This window comes from Heterodontus francisci, chromosome 14 (genome assembly GCF_036365525.1).
Source record: "Heterodontus francisci isolate sHetFra1 chromosome 14, sHetFra1.hap1, whole genome shotgun sequence".
Taxonomy (NCBI): domain Eukaryota; kingdom Metazoa; phylum Chordata; class Chondrichthyes; order Heterodontiformes; family Heterodontidae; genus Heterodontus; species Heterodontus francisci.
This window is the reverse complement of record NC_090384.1, coordinates 31,678,042-31,690,554: the sequence shown is the minus strand read 5'-3', so window position 1 is coordinate 31,690,554 and position 12,513 is coordinate 31,678,042.

Below are 12,513 nucleotides of genomic sequence, written 5' to 3'. Positions count from 1 at the left end.
TTTATTAGCGCAGCGTGCTCTGTGGCAGCACGCTGTGAAGGCGGCAGCTTTCCGACATGGAAGTGCCGCCACACAGCCCCTGCGATATTATACGCAGGGGCTGATTTAAATGGAGGGGTCAGAGCATCCGCCCCCAATGACGTAGAGGGGGCGGCCACTGCGCCCCCGGCAACAGCGTCTGGCACCATCTTTAAAGGGCTTCAAGCCCTGCAGGATATATTTAAACATTTAGAGGTGCCGGTGAGCTTAAAAACGTTAATAAACGTTTAATGTAACATTGAATCCCCTATCCCACCCCCACTGAGTCCTAAAAACATAAATTGACCTATCCCCCAATAATACTTTTTGAAATTCTGAACCTTTCCCCCCCGAAGTTCAGTATCTTTGACCCTTAACCTCTTCCCACCATCCCCACAACACAAGAACTAGGAGCAGGAGTAGGCAATTCAGCCCCTCGAGCCTGCTCCGCCATTCAATATAATCATGGCTGATCTCATCTCGGCCTCAACTCGACTTTCCTGCCCATTCTCCATAACCCTACAACCCATTACTAATTAAAAATCTGTCTATCCCCTCCTTAAATTTACTCAATGTCCTGGCATCCACCGCACTCTGGGGTAGTGAATTCCGCAGACTCACGACCCTTTGAGAGAAGTAATTTCTCCTCATCCCTGTTTTAAATCTGCTACCCCTTATCCTAAAACTATGACCTCTCATTCTAGAATCCCCCACCAAAGGAAACATCCTCTCTACCTCTACTTTGCCAATCCCCTTAATCATCTTATATACCTCAAATAGATCTCCCCTCATTCTTCTAAACTCTAGGGAGTAAAGGCCTAAACTGCTCAATCTCTCTTCATAAGACAAATTCCTCATCTCTGGAATCAATCTAGTGAACCTCCTCTGAACTGCCTCCAATGCAACTATATCCCTCCTCAAGCATGGGACCAAAACTGTACGCAGTACTCCAGGTGCGGTCTCACTAATGCCTTGTACAGTTGCAGCAACACTTCCCTACTTTTATACTCTATTCCTTGAACAATAAATGCCAAAATTCCATTTGCCTTCCTTATTACCTGCTGCACCTGCATACGAGTTTTCTATGATTCATGTACAAGGACACCTAGATCCCTCTGCACCAAAGCACTCTGAAGTTTCTCTCCATTTAGATAATAATTTGCCTTGCTATTCTTCTGACTAAAATGGATAACTTCACACTTATCCCACGTTAAACTCCATCTGCCAAATTTTGGCCCATTCACCTAACCTATCCATTTGTAAATTTCTTATTTCTTTATTGCAACTTACTAACCCACCTATTTTAGTGTCATCTGCAAATTTGGCTATAGTACCTTCTACCCCTCCATCCAAGTCATTAATATAGATTGTAAATAGTTGGGGCCCGAGGACCGAACCCTGTGGCACCCCACTAGTTACACCTTGCCAACCAGAAAAGGACCTATTTATCCCGGCTCTCTGTTTTCTGTTGGTTAGCCAATCCTCTATCCAAGCTAATAAATTGCCCCTAACTCCATGTGATCTTACCTTGTGTATTAACCTTTTGTGCGGCATCTTATCAAATGCCTTCTGGAAGTCCAGATATACTACATCTACAGGATCCCCATTATCCACTTTACTTGTTACATCTTCGAAGAACTCTAGCAAATTAGTCAAACACGATTTAACCTTCATAAAACCATGCTGACTCTGATGGATTGCGTTTTGACTTTCTAAATGTCCTGTTATTACTTCCTTAATAATGGATTCTAACAATTTCCCAATGACAGATGTTAAACTAACTGGTTTGTAGTTTCCTACTTTCTGCCTCCCTCCCTTTTTGAATAAGGGCATTATATTAGCATTTTTCCAATCCACTGGAACCTTTCCCGCATCTGGGGAATTTTGGAATATTATAACCAATGGATCCATCGGGCTGAATTTTACCTTAGGCGGACGGGAACCCGCTTCTGCCCAGCTCGGGGATCCGTCCTGTATTTTACGGATCCCTGGGCTTTAATTGTCCCGAGGCGGGACTTCCACCCACATTTAGCGAAAGACGTATTTACATTGCTGTGACATCCGTGCATTCCCATTTGTGTCAGTGTGTTCTCTGTAAACTTCTGGAATACCTTTTATGGTGTATTTAAGTCTCACGTCCTGGAATGTGTGAAATTAAGATTATTCACCCAGGTGCGGCACGCCTACAAGAAGGAATGTTACACTTGAGTGGGAGAAGAGGATCTCAACCTCACAGGACACTGGGACATAGCAGGGTAAGTATGTGGCAGCAAAGCGGAAAGTGCTGGGGTCACTCAGCAGGTCAGGCAGCATCTGTGGAAAGAGAAGCAGAGTTAACTTTCAGGTCTGTGAACCTGGACACGTTAACTCTGCTTCTCTCTCCACGGATGCTGCCTGACCTGCTGGATTTCTGCAGCACTTGCTGCTTTGCTGCCAGATTGACAGCAGCCCCACTCTTCAGCAGTCAGGTAAGTATTCTTTGACAGCTGTCAGGAGGCAGGTGCTGGGGTGCTTAAAATAGGGCCCCAGCAACTGCTGCACAACTGTCAAAGACTTTCTCACCCTGCCGAATGTCCCGTCTCTCCCCACATAATAAAGGGAGGGCGGCTTGGCGCTGTGATTTTAATGAGCCCCTGCGATTAACGTCGCAGGGGCTTGGCAGCGGCCGGTGAATGCGGGCACGCCACCGAGTTCAAAGGGCGCCGCCGCGGACAGTGGTGCCCAAATAAAATTCAGCCCATACACTCAAAAATAACAGTAGTTAACCTTTTTTTTTAAAAGTGTTTTTTTTAAATTAGCTGTCTCTTAAGAATAAATAAAACAAGTAAGGCTTTGTGGATTACATTCCTGGGGGATGAGGTATTCCAATGTGGAAATAGTCAAAGGCCACTCGAAGAATTCACATGGATTTGATGCAGTAGCCGATTCTTATTAGGTGTTCAACTCTTCGGATGCAGTAAGTATCAACAGTTCCTTCAGCAATACAAGCGTTTTCTTGAAAAAAGGCATTTCTTCTTTAGGCAATTAATTTGGCCCTGTTGCTTCCTGTAGAATTTTTGCTGAGAGAATAAAACAGCTCCTTTCTTTTCAGTACGAAGGACAACAAAGAACAAAGAACAGTACAGCACAGGAACAGGCCATTCGGCCCTCCAAGCCTGCGCCGATCTTGACGCCTGCCTAAACTAAAACCTTCTGCACTTCCGGGGTCCGTATCCCTCTATTCCCATCCTATTCATGTATTTGTCAAGATGCCTCCTAAACGTCTCTATGGTACCTGCTTCCATCACCTCCCCCGGCAACAAGTTCCAGGCACTCACCACCCTCTGTGTAAAGAACTTGCCTCGCACATCCCCTCTAAACTTTGCCCCTCTCACCTTAAACCTATGTCCCCTAGTAACTGACTCTTCCACCCTGTCCATGCTGCTTATAATTTTGTAAACCTCGATCATGTCACCCCTCCACCTCCGCCGTTCCAGTGAAAACAATCCGAGTCTATCCAACCTCTCCTCATAGCTAATGTTTTCCAGACCAGGCAACATCCTGATAAACCTCCTCTGTACCTTCTCCAAAGCCTCCACGTCCTTCTGGTAGTGTGGTGACCAGAGTTGCACGCAATATTCTAAGTGGGGCCTAACTAAAGTTCTGTACAGCTGCAGCATGACTTGCCAATTTTTATACTCTATGTCCCGACCGATGAAGGCAAGCATGCCGTATGCCTTCTTGACTACCTTATCCACCTGCATTGCCACTTTCAGTGACCTGTGGACTTGTACGCCCAGATCTCTCTGCCTGTCAAAAGTCCTAAGGGTTCTGCCATTTACTGTATACTTCCCACCTGCATTAGACCTTCCAAAATGCATTACCTCACATTTGTCCGGATTAAACTCCATCTGCCATTTCTCCGCCCAAGTCTCCAACCGATCTATATCCTGCTGTATCCTCTGACAATCCTCATCACTGTCAGCAACTCCACCAACCTTTGTGTTGTCCGCAAACCTACTAATCAGATCAGCTACATTTTCCTCCAAATCATTTATATATACTACAAACAGCAAAGGTCCCAGCACTGATCCCTGCGGAACACCACTAATCACATCCCTCCATTCAGAAAAGCACCCTTCCACTGCTACCCTCTGTCTTCTATGACCGAGCCAGTTCTGTATCCATCTTGCCAGCTCCCCTCTGATCCTGTGTGACTTCACCTTTTGTATCAGTCTGCCATGAGGGACCTTGTCAAAGGCTTTACTGAAGTCCATATAGATAACATCCACTGCCCTTCCTTCATCAATCATCTTCGTCACTTCCTCAAAAAACTCAATCAAATTAGTGAGACACGACCTCCCCTTCACAAATCCATGCTGCCTCTTGCTAATAAGTCCGTTTGTTTCCAAATGGGAGCAAATCCTGTCCCGAAGAATCCTCTCTAATAATTGCCCTACCACTGACGTAAGGCTCACTGGCCTATAATTTCCTGGATTATCCTTGCTACCCTTCTTAAACAAAGGAACAACATTGGCTATTCTCCAGTCTTCTGGGACCTCACCTGTAGCCAATGAGGATGCAAAGATTTCTGTCAAGGCCCCAGCAATTTCTTCCCTTTTCTCCCTCAGTATTCTGGGGTAGATCCCATCAGGCCCTGGGGACTGATCTACCTTAATGCTTTGCACTTCGCTGTAAGGTCTGGTTTCAGCCAGCTTTTGCCAGTTTTACACACAATTAAGTGGAAACATTATACCATGTGACCTCTCTCTCCTGCTGTCGCCTCGGTAACAGAAGTGCAGCTGCTGGCATACTGTGCTTTTGATATTCACGGGGCTGAATTTTACCAACCCCTCGATGCTGTGGGTTGTGGTGGGGAGGCCTCTAAAATGCTAACGGCCTGCCACGACCCTCGACGACGAGAAGGCCCTGCCGGATATTGACGGTGGTGGCGAGGCCTCAGTATGGCATCCCTGCTGCCAAGTGGCGAGGCCTTGATTAAAATATTGAAATTAGCCACAGTAACATGCAAATGGCCTGACATGCTGCTGGTGGCAGTCCCACGCCGATTTTACAGCCAACCAGCCGCAACTCGCACGCCTTCGGAACTCCGTTGGAGTTCCGAGGTGAGTCACTGGTGGGGAGGGAGGAGGAAAAAAATTATCGGGGCGGCGGGGGGAAGTGGGGAAAACTACTCGTCTTAATTTTAAGATTTTCAGAAGGGGAAAAAACATCCATGGCTAAGCAAGGAAGTTATGGATAACATAAAGACAAAAACTAAGGCATACCACATTGCAAAGGCCAGTGGCAGGCTGGAAGATTGGGAAACCTTTAAAGATCAACAAAGGGTTACTAAAAAAGTAATAAAAAAAGCAAAGGTAAATTATGAAAGAAAAATAGCGCAAAATATAAAAATGGATAGCAAAAGCTTCTGTAAGTATATAAAAGGGAAGAGAGTAGCTAAAGTGAATGTTGGTCCCTTGGAGGATGTGACTGGGGAGTTAATAGTGGGGGACACAGAAATGGCGGAGACACTAAATCAGTATTTTGCCTCAATTTTCACGGTGGAGGACACTAATACCATCCCAATAGTAACAGGTAATGCAGAGGTTATAGAAAGGGAAGAACTTAGAACAAGAACGTAGAACACTTGTGGGAATGATGTGTGCCAGCATGTAGTGCCAATGTCGCACCCCTTTGCACCACTGGCCCTTCAGAAGAGCCAACGTATGCAATAACATTATTGCCATGCCACCATTACTCATGAGCATCTCCACGGATGCAGTGACATGGACATTGGCTCAGTCAGCTGCTGTCTCTAATGGTTTACACAGGGATGCTGCAGATGTGGACTGGTGCACAGCAGGTGAGCGAGGGTGATGTGTGGCTTGCACAGCTCATGTTGGTTCCTATGGTGCAGACAGCCTTTGTCTGATAAGACACTACCATACATCCCTGCCTCACTGCTAGCTGCCATCTGCCCTCCCATGCGTCTTTCATATTGTAGGTCCTCAGCGTCCTCATAGTCCGAGGAGGAATCCTGTTGATGTCTCTCCTCATCATGCCAGGCCTGGCCCCTATTGGGTACGTACTTGTGCAGAGCAGCAAAGAAAGGAGCTGGCCTTTTTGGCCCGTAGTACAGGGCATCACCCTATCCATACAGGCATTCTTTCAGCATGCCGATCTCCTGCTCAATGGTGGCTCATGTGGCTCAGTGGCTGGCATTGTATCTCTCCTCTGCAGCAGTGGTGGAGTCTCTCACCACTGTGGGGAACCATGTCTGCAAAGAATAGCCCTTCTCTCCAAGAAGCCACTCCTCCATCTGAGCCAGTTCAGTGAACAGCGATGGCGGCCGGGACTGGCGCAACACCCAGGTGTCATAGCAGCTGCCTGGGAAGCAGTCACACATTCGCTGCAAGCATCTGCGGTGTTCACATACCAGCTTCACCTAGATTGAGAGGGCTCCTTTAATGATGACGTCTGCAGATGGTAGCCTGGCAGTAGGCCTGATGGTCACATGAGTGCAGTCTATCAACATTACAACCTTTGGTTCTCTGGCAATGGTGTCAGAACCAATGGCCCTTTGGGCCTGGCTGTGAGAGTCTGTATGAAGCGAACATCCTCACTGGCCCTCCGGTGCAAGGCATTGGTGACCTTCCTGATGCAGCGGTGCACTGCTGACTGTGTGACCCCACAAAGGTCTTTTTGGGCCCCTAAAAGGCTGCAAAGGTGTCAGGCTTAAGAACCGTTGCCACTATGAGGAACAAAGGCATGGGATGTCCACCGGAGCCCATGGGCTGCAGGTCATCCTTGAGCAGGGCACAGAGACATTTCACCACCCTCTCTATATGCGCAATCTCCTCTGACACTAGTGCTCTGACATCCGATGGCATATCATGTGGGGCCTGTAGATGCATGGCAACCGTAATGGCGGGCTCCCCTTGGGGGCTGCTGTTCACAACTGAGGACCTCTACGTGGATCGCACCTGCCTGTAGTTGTTGCCTCTGGTGCATACAGATCCTCACGTGCAGAGGATCACACAATGTAGGATGAGCCATACCGTTTTCCATGTAATAAATAAAGTTGAACCCTGCATGTTTTCAAAGGTTCCTAAAAGGGCATGGATTGGTGTTGACGGGTACATCAGCTGCTTTCAACTATGTGGCATGCCATGGCATTGCCCATCTTGGCCAACACTCAGAGTGACGCAACATGACTACATCAAGATCTACCAGCTGAATCGATTGCCCCCACCATCCATAAAACCTTCATGCTCCTGCCCTTTCTGGCACCCTCCCCACACACAGGGTGCCTAGTATGCCATTGCTCCCTCACAAACACAGAGCGTACACTGTTGACGGAGGGATGGTACACGGTACCTCTCTTCATGCCAGCACAGCTTTCCCTCCAGTAATCCCAGACCCCTCCCATTTCAGAATGCAGAGTGCGACCCCTGTGTATCCCCCCTCCCTCCTCCCTTTAAGAATGCAGAGTTAGACCCCTGTGTATCCCCCCCTCCCAGAATGCAGAGTTAGACCCCTGTGTATCCCCCTCATTCCTCCCTTTAAGAATGCAGAGTTAGACCCCTGTGTATCCCCCCTGCCTCCTCCCTTCCAGAATTGCCAGTAAAATTCAGCCCTATGTATGTGAATGGGGGAATTAGATTAAAACAAGAAGTTATAAGGTCTTTAAGATGTAGGTTTAACTTAATAGTGTTTAAGATTTACTTTTTAATAAATAATTAATTTGTTGTTATCTAAAGATACCTGGTTTGGTCTGTTTTATTCCAACGGTTACTAGAGTGTTTAATTTGGCTATTTTCCAATTGGGTGGAAAACTTTCAATAATATGCTGCGACCTGTGGAGTGACGGGACTGAATTGACAGTGCGTTGCTCCTGCCGCGGTCATAACATATTAATTGGGCAGCTTATCCGGGGATCAGAATCAGATTAATTGGGGGGCTTGCGTTTGGAATCATATTAATTACTCACCTCTGGGATAACACATAAATTGGGGTCTTGCGCCTGGCATCATATTAATTGCTCTCGCATCTGGGATCATATTAATTGGAAAATCAATTGTTTGGATCCAAATCTAACACCAATTACGAAGAAATAGAAGGAACCAGGATTCTAGTATCACAAGGTACAGTCTATACCATCAGAATGGCATTAGCAGTTGCAGCAGAGTTTCTGGGAAAGGAGAATGTTTCCTTCAGCGACTTGATAACGTTAAGAATAAACTCAATGAATTGGTGGCAAAATTGGGGTTGGAATTGAAATCAGGTACCACAAAAGCAGTGATAATTGACCCAATAGCCCAACATCTGGAATTAGAAGGAGAAGATGATGAGGAACAAGAAGGTAGTAAGTCAATGAATAATGCAGTGGAATTGGCTAAGATTCAGTTCAAAATGAAAAGACTTGAAAAGACAGGAAAAAGAAATAGCAATAAGAAAACTTGAACTTGAAAAAGAAGAAAGGGAGAACGAGAGGGAATTTCGGTTAAGAGAGATGAAAGGGATGGTTTTGACTCCAGGGAAAATTCAGGTCAGGAAGAATCTGAATTCAGCTCAGGACCCATCGAAAAGCTGTTTAAATTTATACAAACTCTTCCGAAGTTTGAGGAAAGGCACGCAGAGGCATTTTTCATATCTTTTGAAAAAATAGCCAAACTGATGAAATGGCCGAAGCAAAGCTGGATACTGCTTATGCAAAGCAGGTTGGTAGGCAAAGCTTATGAAGTTTACACCATTCTTCCTGAAGAGGCTTCTGCAGATTATGAGATGGCAGAAAAGGCTATTCTTGCTGTGTATAAGTTAGTCCCTGAAGCTTACCGCCAGAAGTTTTGTAGTTTACGGAGATTGGCTGAGCAGGCATATGTAGAATTTGAGAGGGTGAAGCAAATTAATTTTGACCATTGGATACGGTCATTAAAGATGGAAACCACATATGAGAACCTTCGAGAGTTCATCTCTTGGAAGAGTTGAAAAATTCCATTCCTTTGGTAGTGAAAACACATGGAGATAACCTGAAAATTTTGAAAGCTAGGCAAGCAGCGGAAATTGCTGATGATTTTGAGCATGTGAATCAGCCAAAACTTTTTGTTCGTCACTCCCATAAACCTGAGAAGGATAGAAAGTGGAAGGCAAGTAGCCGGGAAAAGAAGGAACATCTGGGAATACCCCTGGATCACCTCCTCAGGCCAGAAAGGAAGGTGCTGAGGGTAGAAGTGAGGTTCACAAGCCGAAGTGTTATCATTGCCACAAAACGGGTCAACTTAGTTCAGAATGCTGGAAATTGCGAGGTAAACCCATAGGACTTGTTGGGGTACACAAAACTAATGCAGAGGAAAAGAGTCTGACTGAGAGTATAGCAGACCAGGCTATAGCTTTAATGGCAGCTGTAAAATCAGATACAAAACAGAATAATATCCCCAAAAGTTATAATGAATTTTTGGCAAGGGGAAAGTAACCCCATGTCCTTTAAGTGAGGCAGGAAAACTTATCATTATACTGAGGGATACAGGAGCAACCCAAACACTCTTGCTGGGGAATGATATAACGTTTCCACCAGGAAGCGCAGTGAACACAAAAGTTTTGGTTAATGGAGTTGGTGGGGAGTATATACCCATATCTTTATATAAAATATGCCTGGAGAGTGACTTAATATCTGGGATGGTAACTGTAGGAGTTGTCCACAGTTTGCCAGTAGAGGGAATTGATCTACTCCTAGGAAATGATTTGGCCAGATCAAAAATATCAGTTTCTCTTATAATTATAGAGGAACCAAATGAAATTAGGGAAATGGAGTAATTACAGGAACAAGTTCCAGGAATATTTCCTGCGTGTGTAGTCACGCAATTGCAAGGGCTGAGGCTCCTCCACTTCTGCCTTCTTGATCCCCTTACTTGCCTTACTCATAGTCATATTCTCCTGTCCCTGACCACGGACCAAATCAGAAGACCCTATCCTATTGGGTGTGACTGCCTTCTGGAACAAAGTGTCCAGTGACCATCAGATCTCTCAAGAGTGTTTTCCAGCCAATGATGGACTTTTTGAAGTGTAGTCACTGCTGTAATGTAAGAAACATGACAGCTAATCTGTGCACATCAAGCTCCTACAAATCACAGTGTGATAATGACCAGATAATCTGTTTCTGTGATGTTGATTGAGGGATAAATATTGCCCAGGACACGAGGGCTAACTCCCCTGTTCTTCTTCAAAATAGTGCCCTGGGATCTTTTACATCCACCTGAGAGGCAGGCGGGCCTCAGTTTAACATGTCAACTGGACAATGGCACCTCCGACAGTGCAGCTCTCCCTCAGTATTGCACTGTCAACCTTTGTTTTGTGTTCAAATCCTGGAGTGGGGTTTAAACACACAACTTTCTGTTTCAGAGGCAAAAGTGCTACCAACTGATCCACAGCTGACATTACTCATTGTCTGAACATCCACATCTCTGGGGTAGAGAACTCCAAAGTTTCATAACTCCTCATCTCATTAAGAATTGGCCAACCCCTTATCTTGAGATGAGGACAAATAGTTCTAGACTCTTCAACCAGTGGAAACAGCCTCTCAGCATCTACCCTGTCAAGCCCTCTAAGAATTTTATACATTCAGTGAGGTCACCTCTCTTTCTTTTAAAGACCAGAGGATATAGACCCATTCTAGTCAATCTTTCCTCATAGGACAAACTTCTCATCCCAGGAATCAATCTAGTGAACCTTCATTGCACCCCTTCTATGGTGAGTAGACCCTTCCTTAGGTAGGGAGACCAAAACTGTACACCGTACTCCAGGTGTGGTCTCACCAAAGCCCTATATAATTGCAGCAAGATTTCCTTACTCTTACAGTTTATATAATGAAGCAGTCTATGGCTAAATGCAGAAAAATCTGGGCAACATTCAGCCTTGGGCTGATAAGTGGCAAGAAACATTCGTGTCATACAAGTGACAGGTGTTGTGAAAGTGCTTCTGTTTTTTAATTTCTTTTTGAAGACTCGTGGTTGACGATGATGGGGATGGATTCATTTGGGACTGAAGTGATTCCATAGATGCTGGACTTTGTTTTTTTTTAAAACAAGTCACTGGAAGGACTTGAGCTTTCTATTTAAAACCATTTACTGGATGTCACATATCTTAATCTAAATAAACAAGAGAAGCCTTGGTGACTAGGGAGAGTTGCTTACAGAGAAGTGACAGGTTAAGGTTTATGGTAGGCAAGAGTTGGTTTTGTTTTGGAATATTGTTTTGAGTCAGTTGGGTTTGTAACCTGCTGAGAGAAATACCCAGCTCATCTTTTCCTCACCTCTCTAAGAAACCCTGCAAAATCCATGTGTGAAAGCTAAAATGCCTGATGCCGCATTCCTCCTGGAAAGCCTGCTACACTAATCCTTGACATCGCCTGAAGAGAACTGCTCCAAAAAGATCTCATTGATAGCTATCTATGCGTATTTGGGATGCCAGAATAAAGGGAAAACCAATATCATTCCCTGACTTCTACTTTTCCTTCAAGAATGAACAAGTATTTGGCCAAAATATTTTTCGTCTTTTTTTGTAAAAAGATCTCTTCAGAGAAAATGTTTTCAATTTTTTCTTTAACCTGTGTGTGTGTGTGTGTATGTATGTGTGGCTAATTTTAAAAAGGAACTTACATATTTCAATCTATGTGTTACTGTTTTGCATCTTTACTGGATCAGTCTTGTTTTATAATTAATTAAATAATTTTGTTGTTTATTAAAGAAACCTGGCTGGTGGATTTTAATCTGAAATAAAAATAGAGCATATAATGGCTGTATCGGCAACTAGGTAAACAGTTAAATATATGTTGTGACCTTTGGAGAAGTGGAACTATAGAAAGACAGTACACTCCTCCCGCCTCAGTTGTAACACAGGGAACGACCATCTCCAACAAGAGAGATTCTAAGTACCTCCCCTTGCCATTCAATGGCATTATCATTGCTGAATCCCCCGCCATCAACATCCTGCAGCTTACCATTGACTAGACACTGGACTAGCCATTTAAATACTGTGGCTACAAGAGCAAGTCAGAGGCTAGATAGTCTGTGGTGAGTAACCCACCTCCTGACTCCCCAAAACCAGTGTACCAGTTTTTACGAGTGGAAGCCTGTGACCAGTGGTGTACCGCATGGATCGGTGCTGGGACCTTTGCTGTTTGTAGTGTACATTAATGATTTAGATGTGAGTATAGGAGATATGATCAGTAAGTTTGCAGATGACATGAAAATTGGTGGTGTCATAAACAGTGAGGAGGAAAGCCTTAGATTACAGGACTATATAGTTGGCCTGGTAAGATGGGCGGAGCTGTGGCAAATGGAATTTAATCCTGAGAAGTGTGAGGTGATGCATTTTGGGAGGACTAACAAGGCAAGGGAAAATACAATGGATGGTAGGACCCTAGGAAGTAGAGGGTCAGAGGGACCTTGGTGTATTCGTTGATAGATCACTGAAGGCAGCGGCACAGTTAGGTAAGGTGGTTAGGAAGGCATATGG